At 37.0% G+C, this 15,944-nt stretch overlaps 1 non-coding gene across 1 annotated transcript; it reads right to left on the bottom strand.

Moving 5' to 3' along the window:
* Positions 1–6,600: 6,600 nt before the first annotated feature.
* LOC126023582 (U6 spliceosomal RNA) lies at positions 6,601–6,707 on the bottom strand. The gene has a single exon (XR_007500696.1). It is a non-coding gene; the product is annotated as a U6 spliceosomal RNA (small nuclear RNA).
* Between the last annotated feature and the right edge of the window lie 9,237 nt (positions 6,708–15,944).

Raw genomic sequence — 15,944 nt, 5'->3', positions numbered from 1 at the left:
TTAATGGCGCAGCTTAAACAATTAGAAAATGACCAACAGAATGAACCAAAAATAGGGAGAAAGAAGGAAATAATAAAGCTGAAAGCGGAACTCAATGAAGTGGAAAACCAAAAAGCAATCCGAAAGATCAACGAAAGCAGAAGCTGGTTCTTTGAAAAAATAAACAAGATTGATAGACCATTGGCAAAACTCACAAAGAAAGAGAGAGAGAGAAATCTGATAACCCGTATTAGAAATGAAAAGGGGGAGATCACAACAGAAATTGCAGAGATCCAAAGGATAATCAGAGGCTACTTTGAGAAACTTTATGCTACAAAACATGAGAACCTAGAAGAAATGGAAAAATTCTTGGACACTTATAACCTTCCACATTTAAGTAAGGAGGATGTAGCATATCTAAACACCCCCATCCCTACTGAGGAAATTGAAACTGTAATCAAACATCTACCAAAAAAGAAAAGCCCAGGCCCAGATGGTTTTCCTAATGAATTTTTTCAAATCTTTCAAGAGGAGCTACTACCAATCCTAGCCAGACTCTTCCATGAAATTGAAAAAAAGGGAACTCTCCCAAACAGCTTTTTTGAAGCCAACATTACCTTGATACCAAAACCAGACAGAGACGCTGCCAAAAAAGAAAATTACAGACCAATATCCCTGATGAATGCTGATGCAAAGATCTTCAACAAAATCCTGGCAAATAGGATCCAATGCATCATCAAGAAGATCATACACTACGACCAAGTAGGCTTCATCCCAGGAATGCAAGGATGGTTTAACATCCGTAAATCTATTAACATCATACACAACATCAACAACAAGAAAAATAAAAATCACATGATCATATCAATAGATGCAGAGAAAGCATTTGATAAGCTCCAACACCCATTCTTGATCAAAACTCTCAGCAAGATGGGAATGGAAGGAACCTTTCTCAATCTAGTTGAAGCCATCTACCACAAGCCAATGGCAAATATTATCCTCAATGGAGAAAAACTAAAAGCCTTTCCTCTAAATTCGGGTACAAGACAAGGCTATCCTCTCTCACCACTCCTCTTCAATATAGTACTGGAAGTTCTTGCTATAGCAATCAGGCAAGAAAAAGATATCAAGGGAATTCAGATAGGAAAGGAAGAAGTCAAACTCTCATTGTTTGCAGATGATATGATACTCTACTTAGAAAACCCTAAAGACTCTACCAAAAAGCTTCTAGAAATAATAGATTCATATAGCAAGGTGGCAGGCTACAAAATCAACCTACAGAAATCAATGGCCTTTTTATACACCAATAATAATAGGGAGGAGATGGAAGTCAGGAAAGCAATCCCATTCACAATAGTGCCACACAAACTCAAATATCTTGGAGTCAACTTGACCAAAGACGTGAAGGACCTATACAAAGAAAACTATAAAGCCCTGCTCCAAGAAATAAGAGAGGACACACGGAAATGGAAACACTTACCCTGCTCATGGCTTGGCAGGATTAACATCATTAAAATGGCAATACTCCCCAAAGCATTATACAGATTTAATGCGATCCCCTTAAATATACCCATGACATTCTTCAAAGAAGTGGATCAAACACTTATGAAGTTCATCTGGAACAATAAACATCCTCGAATAGCTAAAGCACTCCTAGGGAAAAGGAAAATGGGAGGCATTACTTTCCCCAACTTTAAACTGTACTACAAAGCAATAGTTATTAAAACAGCATGGTATTGGAATAAAGACAGACCCTCAGATCAGTGGAATAGGCTTGAGTTCTCAGAGAACATTCCCCAGGCATACAATTACCTAATTTTTGACAAAGGAGCAAGAAATCCTAAGTGGAGCAGAGAAAATCTCTTCAACAAGTGGTGCTGGCAGAACTGGTTAGCGACTTGCAAAAAAGCGAACATAGACCCCCAGTTAACATCATGTACGAAGGTAAAATCCAAATGGATTAAAGACCTTGATATCAGACCAGATACCATAAAGTATATAGAACAACATGTCGGTAAAACACTCCATGATATTGAGACTAAAGGTATCTTCAAGGAGGAAACTGCACTTTCCAAACAAGTGGAAGCAGAGATTAACAGATGGGAATACATTAAACTGAAAAGCTTCTGCACCTCAAAAGAAATAGTGCCCAGGATACAAGAGTCACCCACTGAGTGGGAGAAACTATTCACTCAACATCCTTCAGATAAGGGGCTACTATCCAAAATATACAGGGCACTGACAGAACTTTACAAAAAAAAAAAACATCTAATCCCATCAAAAAATGGGGAGAAGAAATGAACAGACACTTTGATAAAAAAGAAATACAAATGGCCAAAAGACACATGAAAAAATGCTCCTCGTCACTAATCATCAGAGAAATGTAAATCAAAACAACGATGAGATACCACCTCACACCACAGAGATTGGCGCACATCACAAAGAATGAGAACAATCAGTGCTGGCGGGGATGTGGAGAGAAAGGAACTCTTATCCACTGCTGGTGGGAATGCCGTCTAGTACAGCCTCTATGGAAAGCGATATGGAGGTTTCTTCAAAAACTGGAAATTGAGCTCCCATTCGACCCAGCTATTCCACTCCTAGGGATATACCCTAGGAGCACAAGAATACAATACAAAAACCCCTTCCTCACACCTATATTTATTGCAGCACTATTCACAATAGCCAGGCTCTGGAAACAACCAAGATGCCCTTCAACAGACGAATGGCTAAAGAAATTGTGGTACATATACACAATGGAATATTATGCAGCCGTCAGGAGAGATGAAATCATGAAATTTTCCTATACATGGATGTACATGGAATCTATCATGCTCAGTGAAATAAGTCAGAGGGAGAGAGAGAGACGCAGAATAGTCTCACTCATCTATGGGTCTTAAGAAAAATAAAAGTCATTTTTGTAACAATCCTCAGAGACAATTAGAGGAGAGCTGGAACACCAGCTCACTCCATGAAGCTCACCACAAGAGTGGTGAGCACAGTTATAGAAATAACTACACTGAGAACTACCATAATCAAGTGAATGAATGAGGGAACTGGAAAGCCTGTCTGGAGTACAGGTGGGGGTGGGGTGGGATGGAGGGAGATTTGGTACTTTGGTGGCGGGAATGTTGCACTGGTGAAGAGGGGTGATCTTTATAGGACTGAAACCTTATCACAATCATTTATGTAATCAAGGTATCCAAATAAAGAGAAAAAAAATTCTAAAAGTTTAAAAGTCTAATGCTATATACTTTCTTTGGTATGATATATTTTATATTTTCTAACAAAATTTTTTATCATATTAACATAAATTGTATTTGTAATTTAAAGCCATGTCTATGAATATATTTTTTAAAAATAGCACTTTAGTGGCCAGAGTGATGGCAAGGGGTGGTAAGGCATCTGCCTTGCTGGCACTAGCCTAGGATGAATCACGGTTTGATCCCCCAGTGTCCCATATGGTCACCCAACCCAGGAGCAATTCCTGAGCGCATAGCCAGGACTAACCCCTGAGTGTCACTGGGTACACTTTCCAATAGACACCTCAACATATGCTGGTAACTTGCCCCACTTACCTAGAGCTACAATTGGTTTTGAACTGACATCCACTATGTTCTTTTCCAATGTCGCAACACCTTGCTACATACTCTAGCCACATTTTCTCACTTTTCATTTCATAACACTCAGTTTATTGGATCCCTGAGAAAGCCAATTAGCAGAACTGTCGTGACAAATTAGAGCTCAATAAGAACTTAGATGGCTGATTCAGAAATTTAATAAGCTAGGCTTGTATTCTAGCCTATGCTCTCCTTGAACATGTATTTCACTCACCTGTCTCTGTTCCTCTTTACTTGTTATTTCCACTCTGGGAAGATTGTGATTTCTCTCCTGAACTTGTACTTATATCTTTTTCTCCATCACATTTTTCTAAGTATGTTTTAATAAGAAACCATCTTGTTTTGCAAAGGAAAGAAAGGAAGAAAAAATGGAAAGGCAAAGAAAAGATTTGAAAGAAAGGAAGAAAGAAAAATAATATCATTTGCAAAGGTCATGTTGAATCAAATAATTAACGATGGGGCTGGATGGTGGTGGATGGCATCCCAGGCCATGTGGCTTCTGGCTCCCATCCAGCTCGTGGGTCCCAGGCCCAGGCGATCGGCAAAATCAAGACTCACTCACAGGCAGGTATCAGGAACCATCAGCTTTATTCATGCCCTGTTCACCACATGTATGTGGCCTACTCATAACCTTTCAAGCACTAGTTATTCTTGGCCCTACATCTAAACTCCTTTTAGCCATCTTCCCTTTGGGCTCCATGCTGGTCCAAGACCAGAACGCAGAGACCCAAAAGCCAGAGTGCCCAGCAGAGCAGAAAAGGCCAAATTCCCTCGGACCAAGGCTTATCTAACTTTTCCAAGACCCCTCCCAAGAATGGGCTGGGTCTTGCAGGTAAGGTTGCACCTACTATCTGGTTCCCAAGACCCCTCCCAGAAATGGGTGGGTCTCAGGTAGCTACACCTACAGGTCACATGAAAATAAACTAAAAGGGCCAGAGAGGTGGCGCTAGAGGTAAGGTGTCTGCCTTGCAAGCACTAGCCAAGGAAGGACCATGGTTCGATCCCCCAGTATCCCATATGGTCCCCCAAGCTAGGGGCAATTTCTGAGCGCTTAGCCAGGAGTAACCCCTGAGCATCAAAATGGTGTGACCAAAAAAAATAAAACAAACAAACAAAAAAGCTCAAAATGGACTAAAGACCTTGATATCAGACCTGGAACTATAAAGGATATAGAAGAAAACATAGGTAAATTACGGTATGACATTGAAGATATCTTCAAGGAGGAAACACAACTATTCAAGCAAGTAGAAACAAAGATAAATAAAGATAAACAAAGATAAACAAATAAACTGAGAAGTTTCTGCACTTCAAAGGAACAGTGACTAAAATACAAAGACAACTCACAGTTCGGGAGAAACTGTTCACCCAAATCCCATTTGATAAGGGAATAATATCTAAGTTATAGAAGGTACTGACATAACTGAACAAGAAAAATATCTAACCCCATCAAAATATGGGGAAAAATCAAAAAAGAAACACAAATGGCCAAAAGGTGCATGGAAAAATGCTCCACATCACTAATTATCAGGGAGATGCAAATGCTAACAATAAGGTATCATCATTTGATGCCACAGAGATCTTCACACTTCACAAAGAACAAGAACAATCAATGCTGGAGTGTATGTGGGAAGAAACTCTCCTTCAATGCTTGTGCAAATGCTGTATAGTCCAGCCTTTCTGGAAAATAATATTTATTAAAAATGGACATTGAGTTCTCATCTTACTCAGCAATACTACTTATAGGAATATACCAAGGAACACCAAAACACAATACAAATATTCCCTCTTCACTATTATGGTTAGATCAGTGTTAATTACAATATCCAGTGTTAATTACAATCTGGAAACAACCCAGTTGCCCAATAAAAGATGAGTGGCTAAACTATGTTAGGAAAAATGAAGTTATTAAATTTTTCTACACATGAATGAATATAAAGACTATTATACTGAGTGAAATAAGTAAGAGGGAGAGAGATAGAAACAGAATAGTATCACTCATCTCTGGCATATAAGAAAAATAAAAGAAAGATGGTAATAATATCCAGAGACAATAAAGATGAGATTCAGGAATACCAGACCACGATATGAAGCTTGCTACAAAAAAAGCATTGAATGCAATTAGAGCACTAACTGCAATGACAACTACCATGATAATGATAGTGAGAAAGAAAGGCAGAATATTTGGGAGACATTGGTGGTAAGTAATTGCACTGGTAAAGGGTGGTGTACATTTTATGACTGAAACCCATTTATAATTATTTCTGTAACCATGGTGCTTTAATAAAAAAATTAAAATTAAAAAAAATGAAGCTTACCACAGTTTGGTTAGAGAAATAACTACACTGAAAACTATCATAACAATGGTTGTGAATGAGAGAAATAGAATACCTGTCTCCAATACAATGGGGAGGCATTGGTGGTGGGAATATTGCACTGGTGAAAGTGTGTGTTCTTTTTTATAAACCCAACTACAAACATTTTATAATTATATGCTTAATTAAATATATTAATTTTAAAAATTAAAAAAGAAAATTTTGATGATCAGGCAGAGAAATTATAAATATTTTGTGGGTTCATAGGGTAAAAATGACTAAAATGAGAGCCCATAATGTATATGATGAATGTATGAAAGAAATATAAAAGTTTATGTAAAAATATAAGAGATTTTCTTTTGAATTACAAAAATCTATTATAGACAAAATTCTATATGTGTAAATGTGAATTATATTTAAATATGATTTAATTATACTTAAATTTTTATATAATTTATATAATGGAATAGAGTAGTAGATACCACTCAGCTATTCTGACCTCAAATTATGATTCTTCTCATGAGAAATAATGGTCATAATATCCAAAAATTAGGAAACAATGTATTGTCTGTATATGTCAATATAAGACAGCAAATTATACAATCTCGTAGAAACTTGGAAGATCGATTTAATTTAGTAATCTTAGATATCCTCACCCACATATTCTGAGAAAGATAACTGCTATTTTTTAAAATAAGGAACACTTCAAGAATTTGCATGTCATCCTTGTGCAGGGGCCATGCTAATTTTCTCTGTACCATTCCAATTTTAGTATATGTGCTGCCGAAGCGAGCATGATAACTGCTATTTTAATAGAATATGGGCCTATTATAATATATACCAAATCTCTAATTAATAGCATTTAAAACTACTTCAGAAATGTTCTTTTACATAGATGAATAAAATTTCTACTGTTAAGTCATATTTTTGTGTTGAATAAGGAATAGAGGAGAGATTTTATTTAGGCAAAACCTTAAAATATAATGAAACCTTTATTTCTTGAAACGAAGCTAAATTATTTCCTTTGAAACCTTAGTTATATCTTGTACAGCTCTTCATTCAAAAGTTTACAAAGATTTAGAAAAAAGTTTTAAAAATGTTTCCAAAATAAAAAGTATTACTTTGAATAATCACATGCATGACTTTGTGTTCCCTTCTTTGAATACGATTCATATTAGAATTGTCTCTTTCTTTTGAAAATTTTTTTATTGTGGACAAAGTGAATTACAAATCTTTCACAGTAATATTTAAGGCACATAGTAGTAATGAATGAAGGGTATTCCTACCACCAGTGTTGCCCTCTCTCCACCGCTGTTTCTAGCATGTATCCCACATCCCCCTTCCTCCTCCTCTACCCCCTGTAATGCTAGTGCAGCTGTTCCTCCCACATACAGCTTAATGTAGATTGGGTATCATTTCTGTTGTCATTGACTTGGATTTTGTATTCAAGTCTAATCATTATTTTTATTTCCATCAAATGGACATACGACTGTCTGGTCTTGGTACCATCCAGATGTGGACGATGACATTCCACCTCTGTAGCTGAAGATCTTGCTATTTGCATAGCTCATAAGGTGAAGGTTAGGAAAGAAGTCCTTTGTTGTTTGTTTGTTTGTTTGTTTGCTTTTTACGGTTCTAGAATTTCTGTTCCATCACTGTTGTTGCAATCAGTCTTCTGTGGCTTGTGAACTTAGTTTTTGCTCAGATCCTAGAGCAGAGCCTAGGCTATAGTCTTTCAGCATGGTTTCAGATGTTCTGCTCAGTTGCAGTTGTCAAAGTCAGACCTCTGGGATTAGAGATCTTGGTTTTTGTACGAGTCCTAGTCAAGGAACTTCCTCCTTGGTTCCATGCTAGGTTCTGTCCAGTCCGTGTTTGTCAAGATCAGTCTTCTGTAAATAACAATTTTGGTTTTTGCTAGGGAAAAGGATGACATGTCTTCCAATTATATCATACTGCTAGATGGTGAGATAGGGCAGCCCTCTCCTAGCTCAAGTTGTTGCCGTTTCCACATTTCAGGGTGTCATTGTAAAACTGGTGCAAGTTGGTGCCGGGGTGGCATTCGGAATTTCCCTGGGTGGAGTCTGGTTCCTGGTGCTGTTGCTGGGACCTGTGTCAGTTTCATGTCTGGTTCTGGGTTGGATGGTCACTGTCTGATCACATGGGGTCTAAGTTGAGTCCACATGACATATGTTCAGAGTGGAAGGCTAGCCTTTATTATAAAAAGTGTGGGTTCTTATCCCTAGTAGGTAAGACCTTATTTCTGTGTATAGCAGTTCCCTTTTTTTCGAGTGCCTATGCAAAAGGGTATGATGTCAAATTATTTTGCTGGTGAAATTGTAGGTGAGAATGATAGTCTGCACAGTCCCTGTGCTCTGGTTTTGACCTGGGCTTTTATCCCAGGCAAAACTTTTCTTGTAAGTTTTCATATCACTCAAAATCAAAACAGGTGAGGTTGGAGAGACAAGGAGAAAAAGAGAATATATATAATAGAAGAAATACATAAAATTGCATTTTAAAAAGACTTTCAAAAATAATGCTGTTTACAAAGTTTATTTACTTTTGGATATAAACAGACTAGGAGGTATTATTATGGAGGTATTAAACACATAAATTAAATATTGGCTTCCCTAATAAGTCTTTTGAGGTATTCTTGTGGTGAAATTCAGGGCAGTTTTTCAGCACACATCACATCTTGTTTGGTTTGTGAAATTATTTGTAGCAATGAGGGAAGTGTCCTTGAGCTAGGGTCCTTCTTGGGCTGACTCAATAGCATGCTATAGTCCATGATTAGGAGGGTAAGAAGAAGGGCCATAAAGCATGAGTCAGCAGCATGTGTTGGTTGTAGTTTCTTGCCAAGGCATATGATGTGGGTCTGGGAGGGTGTCCTTTCGGTTTGGGTGCTTAGTGTTGGTTTATTGGTACCTAATGGGTTAATAACTGAGTAAATAGGGTTAAATAAAAAAGGATAATGGATCAGGATTGGGGGATGAGATAATAGAGGGATTTCTGAAGGGGGAGAGGTAATATATGAGAGAGGTTATATACATTTTAGGACTGGTTTGTTTACATTTTAGGTTTGGCAATCAGAAAGGAGTCCATTGTCTACAAACTCATGCTCACATAAAGGTAGACATTAGTGTTCTATTCCTAGGTTGTTGTTTGAGGCCTGACCCTTATAGGCTAAATTTGAATTTTTGAGATATGATTGAGGTAAGAAAAGATAAATAATTGGTTGAGATTTGGCTTAAGATAGATAGGGGAAAACCAAAATATTAGAGAGAAGAGAAACGAATAATAAATAAATATGGTGAAAACAAGTTAAAGAGAATTGGGCTAGTGAGTCGGTATTGGCGAGTTTTCCTCTTTCGAGGCTCTTTGTCCCTGATGGGGGTGATCTTTGCTAAGTAAAGGTTTCAGGATTATATAGTAGCTGGAGCTTTTTATAATGAGCACAGTTTTCACATCTGAGTACTAAGCAATATGGTGGTGAGGACTATAGGATGTGGTTACCCTATGCAGTTTCATCTGCTGCATCTTAAGTATAGAGGTAACTTTCCTACACAGCAACTGAGAGCTAGAATTTTTTTAACAGATTGTATTGATGAGGAAGGATAAAGAAGTAGAGGGAAGAAGAGAGAAAGGAAAAAATGTAAAAAGAAAGAAAAAAGGGAAGTAATGATTTGCCAAAACATATTTGGTAAGTGAGACCTGTAACATAGGTCTTTGGTGCACCATTGACCATTCCAGTGGTCTAAATGATCACATGCTTTGGGTCCTAATAGAAGACATAAACAAAAGTAACTGGGCAAGTTAGAGTATTTCATCAAGATATTGACATAATGGACAATGTATATGGTAACTGGTGTGATTAAAGCCATGGTTTAAAAATAAGGTGTCCACCCTTTGTTCCTAAGGCCCTCTGTGGACAAAGAAGCTGAAGGTTATTTTATACTTGGTAAAATTAAGGCATTAAAGCATATTGTTAGTAATCACTGCAGCAGGAGTACAGGCTTCTCATTATATTCTTTACCAGGATCTGTGGATAAATACATTAGCACATTATAATAGACCTTTGTGGTTAGAAGTTGATTACATACCTATTGGTTCCATCATTGTTGGTTTCTTTAGGCTGTAATGAATATTCACTTCTTTGTGCTGCACTCCTTCCACTTTATTTGAACAATTCTCGTTATATGATGGCACTTTTGGTGTTTGGGGTTTTTACCTTTCCACCCTTTTATTTGTTCATGGATTACTGTATGTCAATGTGGCATGTGTTCTAAATACCTCAGAGAAGTTCTATCATTCTGTATTTATCCTTCTTCGTCTGGCTTATTTTGTTTAACAATATTTTGAAGATTCATCCATGTTGCTGCAAAATCCATGGCTGTATCATTTCTAATAGCTGTGTAGTATTCCATTGTGTATAAATACCACATATTCATGATTCATTTATCTGTAGTTGGGCATCATGGTTGGTTCCAATTCTTGGCTATTGTGCTGAGTGCTGCAATGAATAGTGGGGTGCATACATACATCTGTCTTGGTTAGATACCCAGGTTAGATACCCTGGGTTAGATACCCAGGAGTGCAATTGTAGGATCATATGGCAGCTCAATTCTGAGTTTACTAAACATCCTCCAAACTGATTTCCATAGAGGTTGGTCCAGGCAGCATTCCCACCAGCAGTGGATGAGAGTTCCTTTCTTGCCACATCCTTGCCAACAGAGATTGGTTCCATTATTTTTGATGTGTGTCATCCTCACTGGTGTAGTGGTACCTCATTGTTGTCTTGATTTGGATTTCTCTAATGATGAGTGATGGTGAACATGTTTTTATGTGTCTCTTGGCCCTCCATCAGTCTTCCTTGGAAAAGTTTCTTTCATTTCTTTTTCGCATTTGAATTTTGTGGGATTCACCTTTCTGAGTAATTTGTATATCATAGATATCAATCCTTTGTCTGATGTTTCAAGTGAAATTTTTTCCCATTCTGTTAACTATCTTTTAGTTTTAGCCAGTGTTTCTTTTGCCACACAGAAACTCTTTACTTTCATGTAGTCCCATTTGTTTAAGTTTGATGCTATTACTCTTGTCCTTGGCATTCCATCATTAATGACTTTTTTGAGGTATAAGTCTTATAGTTTTCTGCATATTTTTCCTTCAATAAACTTTATAGATTCAAGTCTGATTTTCCAGGTATTTAATCCATTTTAGTTGATCTGTGTGTATGGATCAATATTTGTTTCTTTCAGCTGGCTATCCAGTTGTTCCAACACCATTTGTTGAAAAGACTGTCTTTGTCCTATTTCAGATTCTTGGATCCTTTGTCAAATAACATTTGACCATGTACTTGTGTGTATATCTCTATATATTCTGTTCTAACCCACTGGTCTGAGACTCTGTCATTGTTCCAGTACCATGGTGTTTTGGTGACTACAGCTTTATAATAAAGCTTCAGGTTAGGTAAAGAAATGCCACCTAGTTTCTTATTTTCTAGTAAATATTTGGCTAACCTAGGTCTTTTGTGGTTCCAGATAAATTTTATAATAGATTGTTCTAGTTCCTTAAAAAATAATGTCTGAATTTAGATAGAGATTGCATTAAATCTATATAGTAATTTAGGTAAAATAGTCATTTGGATTATGTTGATTCTTCCTATCCATTAGCAGGTGAAGTTCTTCAACTTCCTTAGGTCCTCTTCAATTTCTTTCTGGAGTGTTAAGAAGTTTTCATGGTCAAGGTCTTTCACTTCTATTGTCAGGTTGATTTCTAGGTACTTGATATTTTAGATACTATTTTAAATGGGATTGACTCTTTAATGTCTTTCTCCTTTACTTCGTTATTTGTATAGAGAAATGCTAATGTTTTTTTGCATATTGATTTTGTAGCCAGTCACTTCTCTGTATAGTTTATTGTTTCTAAAAGTTTTACTGTGGACTATTTAGGGTTTTTTTATGTATATTATCATATCATCAGCAAAGAGTGATAGTTTGACTTTCTTTTTCCCTATCTGTATTTCTTGAATTCCCTTCTTTTGTCTAATAGCAATTGCTAGTACTTTTAAAACTATGTTGAATAAGAGTGGAGAAAGGGGCAACCTTGCCTACTTCCTGACTTTAGTGGACATTTTTCAGTTTTTTACCATAAAGAATGATGTTGGCTGTGGGCTTGGTATAGATAGCTGTAACTATCTTGAGGAAAGTTAAGTCTAATTATCTTTTGCTGAGTGTTTTCAGCATAAATGGGTGTTGAATTTTGTCAAGTGCCTTCTCTTCATCGATTGATAGATCATGTGTTTTTTTTTCTTCTTGTTGATGTGGTGTATGATGATGATTGATTTGCATATGTAGAACCATCCTTGCATCCCTGGGATGAAAACGACTTGGTCATGGTGTATAATCTTTTTGATGTATTGCTGGATTCTGTTTGCTAAGATTTTGTTGAGGATTTTTGCATCTATATTCATGAGTGAGGTTGGTCTGTAGTTCTCTTTTTTGTCGGTGTCTTTGGCATCTTTGGGAATGTGAGTGATATTCACTTTCTAAAAGGAGTTACAAAGGATTTCTGTCTTTTCAATGTTTTGGAAGAGCCTGATAATCAGTGATTGTAATTTTTCTCAGAATGTTTGATAGAATTTACTTGTGAAACCATCTGTACTGTTTCGATTTATTCAGATGTGATTGGACTGTTTAGGATTTTTACATCCTCTTTATTCAGTCCCGGGAGATGAAATATTTCCAGAAATCTTTTGGTTTCTTCATGAATCTCTAGCCTAAATGACTATAGTTGTTCATAGTAAGCCCTCATGATGTCTTTGATTTCTTGGAGTTCTGTTGTAATCTCTCCCCTTTCATTTGTGATTCTTCTATTTATTTTCTGCTATTAATTCCCTCACTACTTCTTCTCCTTTCCCTTTTTCCACCCCTTCTGATATTCCTACAATTCATAGGTTATTTCTTTTATTTTTGTTCATTAGGTATCTAACGTTTTCTTCCAATGTTTTGTCTATTGCTTTCTTTTTTTTATTTTAAACACCTTTATTACATACATGATTGTGTTTGGGTTTCAGTCATGTAAAGAACACCACCCATCAAAAGTGCAACATTCCCATCACCAATGTCCCAAGTTTCCCTCCTCCCCATCTGACCCCCGCCTGTACTCTAAACAGGCTCTCCATTTCCCTCATACATTCTCATTATTAGGACAGTTCAAAATGAAGTTATTTCTCTAACTAAACTCATCACTCTTTGTGGTGAGTTTCCTGAAGGGAGCTGGAGCTTCTAGCTCTTTTCTCTTTTGTGTCTGAAAATTGTTATTGCAAGAATGTCTTTTATTTTTCTTAAAACCCATAGATGAGTGAGACCATTCTGCGTTTCTCTCTCTCGCTCTCTCACATATTTCACTCAGCATAATAGATTTCGTGTACATCCATGTATAAGAAAATTTCATGACTTCATCTCTCCTGACAGCTGCATAATATTCCGTTGTGTATATGTACCACATTTTCTTTAGCCATTCATCTGTTGAAGGGCATCTTGGTTGTTTCCAGAGTCTTGTTACGGTAAATAGTGCTGCAATGAATATAGGTGTAAGGATGGGGATTTGTATTGTATTTTTGTGTTCCTAGGGTATATTCCTAGGAGTGGTATAGCTGGATCATATGGGAGCTCGATTTCCAGTTTTTGGAGGAATCTCCATATCGCTTTCCATAAAGGTTGAACTAGATGGCATTCCCACCAGGAGTGCATAAGAGTTCCTTTCTCTCCACAACCCCGCCAACACTGTTTGTTCTCATTCTTTGTGATTTGTGCCATTCTCTGTGGTGTGAGGTGGTATCTCATCGTTGTTTTGATTTGCATCTCCCTGATGATTAGTGATGTGGAGCATTTTTTCATGTGTCTTTTGGCCATTTGTATTTCTTCTTTGTCAAAGTGTCTGTTCATTTCTTCTCCCCATATTTTGATGGGATTAGATGTTTTTTTCTTGTAAAGTTCTGTCAGTGACTTGTATTTTTTGGAGATTAGCCCCTTATCTGATGGGTATTGGGTGAATAGTTTCTCCCACTCAGTGGGTGGCTCTTATATCTTGGGCACTATGTCCTTTGATGTGCAGAAGCTTCTCAGCTTAAAATATTCCCATCTGTTAATTTCTGCTTTCACTTGCTTGGAGAATGCAGTTTCCTCTTTGAAGATGCCTGTAATGTCCTGGAGTGTTTTGCCTATGTGTTGTTCTATATATCTTATGATTTTGGGTCTGATATTGAGGTCTTTAATCCATTTGGATTTTACCTTTGTACATGATGTTAGCTGGGGGTCTAAGTTCAAATTTTTGCAAGTGGCTATCCAGTTGTGCCAACACCACTTGTTGAAGAGGCTTTCCCTGCTCCATTTAGGATTTCCTTCTCCTTTATAAAAATTAGGTGATTGTATGTCTGGGGAACATTTTATGAGTATTCAAGCCTATTCCAATGATCTGCGGGCCTGTACTTATTCCAATACCATGCTGTTTTGATAACTATTGTTTTGTAGTACAGTTTAAAGTTGGGGAAAGTAATTCATACTATATCCTTTTTCCCAGGGATTGCTTTAGCTATTCTAGGGTGTTTATTGTTCCAAATAAATTTCAAAAGTGTCTGATCCACTTCTTTGAGAATGTCATGGGTATCTTTAGAGGGACAGCATTAAATTTGTATAACGCCTTGGGGAGTATTGCCATTTTGATGACGTTAATACTGCCAATCCATGAGCAGAGTATGCGTTTCCATTTCCGCGTGTCCTCTCTTATTTCTTGGAGCAGAGTTTTATAGTTTTCTTTGTATAGGTCCTTCACATTTTTAGTCAAGTTGATTCCAAGATATTTGAGTTTGTGTGGCACTATTGTGAATGGGATTATTGTCTTAATGTCCATTTCATCCTCATTACTATTGGTGCATAGAAAGGCCATTGATTTTTGTGTGTTAATTTTGTAGCCAGCCACCTTGCTATATGAGTCTATTGTTTCTAGAAGCTTTTTGGTAGAGTCTTTAGGGTTTTCTAAGTAGAGTATCATGTCATCTCCAAACAGTGAGAGCTTGACTTCTTCCTTTCCTATCTGGATTCCCTTGATATATTTTTCTTGCCTAATCGCTATAGCAAGTACTTCCAGTGCTATGTTGAATAGGAGTGGTGAGAGAGGACAGCTTTGTCTTGTGCCAGAATTTAGAGGGAAGGCTTTTAGTTTTTCTCGATTGAGGATAATGTTTGCCACTGGCTTATGGTAGATGGCCTTAAGTATATTGAGAAAGGTTCCTTCCATTCCTATCTTGCTGAGAGTTTTGATTAAGAATGGGTGTTGGACCTTATCAAATGCTTTCTCTGCATCTATTGATATGATCATGTGGTTTTTATTTTTCTTGTTGTTGATGTTGTGTATTATGTTGATAGATTTACGGATGTTAAACCATCCTTGCATTCCTGGGATGAAACCTACTTGATCGTAGTGGATGATATTCTTAATGAGGCATTGAATCCTGTTTGCCAGGATTTTTTTGAGGATGTTTGAATCTGTATTCACCAGCAATATTGGTCTGTAATTTTCTTTTTTGTAGCATCTCTGTCTGATTTAAGTATCAAGGTGATGTTGGCTTCATAAAAGCTATTTGGAAGTGTTTTCGTTTGTTCAATTTCATGAAAGAGTCTTGCCAAGATTGGCAGTAGTTCGTCTTGGAAAGTTTGATAGAATTCATTAGTGAATCCATCTAGGCCTGGGCTTTTGTTTTTCGGCAGACATTTGATTACCATTTTAATTTCATCAATGGTGATGGGTATGTTTAGATATGCTACATCCTCTTCCTTCAACCGTGGAAGATTATAAGGGTCCAAGAATTTATCCATTTCTTCCAGGTTCTCACTTTTAGTGGCGTAGAGTTTCTCAAAGTAGTTTCTGATTACCCTTTGAATCTCTGTCATATCAGTAGTGATCTCTCCTTTTTCATTCCTTATACGAGTTATCAAGTTTCTCTCTCTCTCTCTTTCTTTGTTACGTTTGCCAGTGG

The sequence above is a fragment of the Suncus etruscus genome, chromosome 11 (genome assembly GCF_024139225.1).
Source record: "Suncus etruscus isolate mSunEtr1 chromosome 11, mSunEtr1.pri.cur, whole genome shotgun sequence".
NCBI classification, from domain to species: Eukaryota; Metazoa; Chordata; class Mammalia; order Eulipotyphla; family Soricidae; genus Suncus; species Suncus etruscus.
This window is presented reverse-complemented; position numbering and strand designations above follow the sequence as displayed.